Below are 4,412 nucleotides of genomic sequence, written 5' to 3'. Positions count from 1 at the left end.
AAGCAGATGCTCTAACAACCATCATGGCCAGCGTGGCTAATGATAATAGTAATAATAATAATGGTAATCATTTAACCTTCCCAACGCCCAATTCCTCCTTCTCCCGAAGCTCGCTCCTCTCCCTGTCTCAGCGAGTGGTGGGATATGGGACAAATCCAACTGTTGGATTTCATTTTATTTTTGTTCATTTTCCCCATGAGGGTATGTTCCCACTGATATTTAGAGAGAAGCAGGGAGGGGGAGAGACAGAGAGAGAGAGAGAGAGAGAAACACGGACGTGAGAGAGACACCCCGATGGGTTGCCTCCCACACGCGCCCCAACCAGGGCCGGGGATCGAGCCTGCCACCGGGGAACGTGCCCTTGACCGGAATCGAACCCGGGACCCTTCAGTCCCCAGGCTCTACCCACGGAGCCGCACCGGCCAGGGCCAGCAGGTCGCTGTTGGACACGGCGAGTGGGAGGTGCCTACAGGACACCCAGCGTGGATCTCCGACGTGGGCCTGGCACTTCTGAGCGAGGCCTGCGTTCCAGGTCCCGGCGTGGGCCCGGGGGACAGGGAGAGCGTCTGCGAGTGGCCTGGCCGGAGGCCGGGAGACCGGGCGGGCGGAGGAGACCAACAGGACTCGGAGGAAGAGCATCTGCCAAGAAGCCTCGAGGCCGAGGGGCTGGAGACGCCGGGGAGCAGCGACCTTGAGACGGGGCCACGAGGCCACGGCTGCCACGGAGACCAGCCATGCACACAGGGGAGTGGACGGGGCCATGAGCTGAAGGGGGACTCGGGAGGAGATGGCCTTGGAGGACAGAGGGGACACTGAAGACCAGGGGAGGGAATGACGGGGGTTCAGGTCTTTTTTAAAAATCCTCACCGAAGGATATTCTTTCCGTTGCTTTTGAGAGAGAGCGGAAGGGAGAGAGACAGAAACACCCACGTGAGAGAGACACACCAATGGGTTGCTTCCTGCATGCGCCCCGCTCCCTACCACCCCCCAGGGCTGGGAGCCTGCCACCAACCAATTGAGTACATGCCCTTGACCAGAATCGAACCCGGGACCCTTCAGTCCCCCGGCCAACGTTCTATCCACTGAGCCAGACTGGCTAGGGTGGGATTCAAGCCTTGAGAAGGTTCCCCCCGGCCGCGCCCCCCGCCCCCCAACTCCACCAAAAAGAACAAAAAGGTTCGCTGTAGAAGGGAGGATGGCTCACACTGTCAGACAGGAGTGGGGGCGTGCACACCGAGGCGGGCCCGTGGGAAGACGCGGAGGCGTGAAGTTCGTGCCTGAACCGTCGTGGAGATCATGCTATGACTGTTACTAACATTTACTGGGGCTCATCAGATGCCACGCGACGTTCGTCACGGAGCTAATTTTGCTTCAACAGTCTTTTTTTTTTTTTTTTAAATATATTTTTTTATTGATTTCAGAGAGGAAGGAAGAGGGAGAAACAGAAACATCGGTGATGAGAGAGGATCGCTGACTGGCTGCCTCCTCCTGGGGATCGAGCCTGCAACCGAGGTAGGTGCCCTCGACCGGAATCAAACCCGGGACGGGACTCTCCAGTCCGAGGGCCGACGCTCTATCCGCTGAGCCAAACCAGCCAGGACTCACAGTTTATCTGATCTTTGGGAATGCTAGGTAATAAAATTTTTTTTTTTCATTTTGATTCACCAGTTGTGACTCATATGGACAAGGAATCTTGAGCACTGAAAAAGCCCTATCGAAATAAAAACAACTTCACCAGCAATTTGAGGCAAAATGTTTAATTGAAAAGGGTGCGTATTAGAAGGTCTGTATTAGTGAATTCTCCCATGATCACTGAAATGTCGGGTCATTCGAACATGTGTCCTGTTTTACAGGTGTGACTTCCTCTCTGGCCGAGCTGAGGACAGTGAGCGCGATTGCCAATCTTTCACCGTTTCTGCAAAGCCTGGCACAATTCTGGGCTAACAGTACAAGGAATTAATGCACTGTGCAAAATAAAAATAAAATCAGACTGCTTTCTTAAACCTGAAATTAGGAAATTATTAGAAACAACTGGGTTTCATTTTGACTAGAGGTCTAAAAATTTTACTATTTTGTAGATACTATGGTGTTTTTCTGGGAAAACACACATGAAGAACAGTATGGGTCTAGTTTGGGAGAAAAATGTTATTCATAAAAACTGCTATCTATATTTATATTATAGAGAGATATGGAACACTATTAGCACTGTAAGAACTCCTGACAATATTCATGCTGCTAATTTCCACCAGCAACATTTTGCAATTTGAATATGGACATAAGGCCAAGAACACAGTGGGTTCTTGCCTCGTCTGACGCCAGCATCACTCGAGAGCACCTCCTTAATATTAATGAGCTAACAGGGCTGGGGGGTGACTTCTCCAGCTCCCAAGAGCCGGTTTTACTTATTTTCCCGACAACTCGTTTGGGAACTCAGGTATTCCTGCCACATTTTGATACACCAGGTTATTTACCAAATTACATTTTACCCACCCAGACCATTGCTACTGAAGAGGTAGAATAGCTAAAAGCATCCTCACGTGCTAGATACTGTAGTCGTGACGTGTTGCTTCAATTACTCGAAAGCCTTTAAAGATTTTCCTTCTCATTTGCGCCTTTTGATGATCTGTAAAGGTAAGTCCTTAACAGGCTGTAATTTTAACTAATCTTTCCCACAAAATGTAAGCGCAATTAGCTTCCAAAACGAGGCTCGGTAATGAGGGGAAATGATAGAAGAATAAGGAACCGTACACGATTTAATGCCGTCACTCACCGTTAGTGGTCGGGGAATAATTTCAATCCCTATAGCTTGTTTCTTCCTAACAGGTGGTGGGTGTTTTGTTTTTTTCCTGTTTGTTTTGTTTTATTAAATCCTCACCCGAGGATATATATTTTTTCCCACTGATTTTTGGTTGCCTCCTGCACGTGGTGCCCGGCCCTGACCAGACTGGGGCCCCAGGCGTCCTCGACCGGGAATCGAACCTGGGACCCTTCAGTCTGCAGGTTGACGCTGGCTCGCTCTCCCCACGGAGCCAAACTGGCTGGGGCATAATTGGTTAAGTTTTTTATTTTATTTTTTTTTAATAGTTGGCTATGGTTGGGGAGCCCTGACTACATATATTAAAAAAAAAACACACATCCTCGGAACCACAGCTAAATACATTGTAGCGAGGCCTGTGGGAAGTTTGGATTCCCCAGGAATGGGAGCTCAGCGGGCGTTTTATGGATTTTATCTGCAAAGTTGCAAGCTGTTCGGACAAGGAATTGTGAGGGACTCCATTCCAGCTTTGCTGGCAGGCGTGGCTGAGTCACACCAAAAAGAAAAGAAAAAAAAAAAAAGAGAGAGAAAGAAAATCCTTTTAAATCAAATGGGGACGTTGAGCCTGGCTGGTGTGGCTCAGTGGTTGAACCTTGACCTATGCCCCTGGAGGTCACGGCCCCACTTCCGGTCGGGGCACTTGCCCAGGTTGCAGCCGCCATCCTCCTCCTCCTCCTCCTCCTCCTCCTCCTCCTCCTCCTCCTCCTCCTCCTCCTCCGAAGGGTTTGCAGGAGGCCGTCCAGCCGCCCATCCACGATTCTCTCAGCGTGGACGTTTCTACGTCTCCCTGAAATAAATAAAAAAAAAACATATTGTAAAAAAAAATTAAAGGGGTGCTTTGGGACGAGATGTGAAGACGCCACGGCTTTCAATGGGTTTCTTTTGTCACACGGACCAAAAAATGTAACCTCCCTGCCAGCGGGGGTCGACCAGCGGGCCGCGTCCCCTCGGCGCACAGCCGCCTGAAGGTCAGGCTGCAGGAGACCGGCTCTCCCTTTTGTCAACGATGACACCACGTGTTGGCAAGAGCCTCCGCCGCCGGTGACCTTGGGCCCCTGAACGCGGGGGCCCAGGCTCCGGGGCTGCCTCGGCCTTGTTTACCGAGGGGGCGGGGGCAAGTGGGGGTCGGAGACCTTGTGTCCCTTCTGCACCCTTGTCACCACCCTATGCATTTCCCCAATAAAACGGGGAGCGGTTAGGCCGAGCAAGGCGGGGGGGGGGCTTTACCAACATTCCCGGGGACTCCAGGGGGAGGTTTCCACAGCGCGCCCCCTTCTCGCTGTCGGACCACGCAGAGCGCAAGCTCCCAAGAGGCTCTACCCCCTCCGCCCCGGCCCCAAGATGGCGACCGGCCCTGGTGGGCGACTCGGGGCGCGCGCCGCGGAGCCCCTTCCCCTTCCCAGCGGCCCCTGCGCCGGCGACGCCGGCCAGCGGCGAAGGGGGCGTGGCCGAGCGTGGCGTCGCGGCGTCGCCCCTGCGTCGCGGCAGCGTCGCCGCGTCCTCCCCGCCCGGAGCCCCTCTTCAGGCCCGTGGCGCGCGCTGCCTGCCGGGATACTCGGCTCGCCCCGTCAGTCCTCCCGGCTCGGACCCCCGCGGT

General features: G+C 53.5%; 1 long non-coding RNA gene across 1 annotated transcript; it reads left to right on the top strand.

Moving 5' to 3' along the window:
• Window positions 1–1,228: 1,228 nt before the first annotated feature.
• Window positions 1,229–2,029, top strand: LOC138998251 (uncharacterized). The gene is made up of 3 exons (XR_011469114.1): window positions 1,229–1,512; window positions 1,669–1,769; window positions 1,854–2,029. It is a non-coding gene; the product is annotated as an uncharacterized lncRNA (long non-coding RNA).
• Window positions 2,030–4,412: the final 2,383 nt, after the last annotated feature.

Source organism: Myotis yumanensis, unplaced genomic scaffold (genome assembly GCF_028538775.1).
Source record: "Myotis yumanensis isolate MYYU_CA2020_CCGP unplaced genomic scaffold, mMyoYum1.0.hap1 SCAF_20, whole genome shotgun sequence".
NCBI classification, from domain to species: Eukaryota; Metazoa; Chordata; class Mammalia; order Chiroptera; family Vespertilionidae; genus Myotis; species Myotis yumanensis.
The sequence above is the reverse complement of the archived record's forward strand: the minus strand, read 5'-3'. Positions and strand labels throughout refer to the sequence as shown.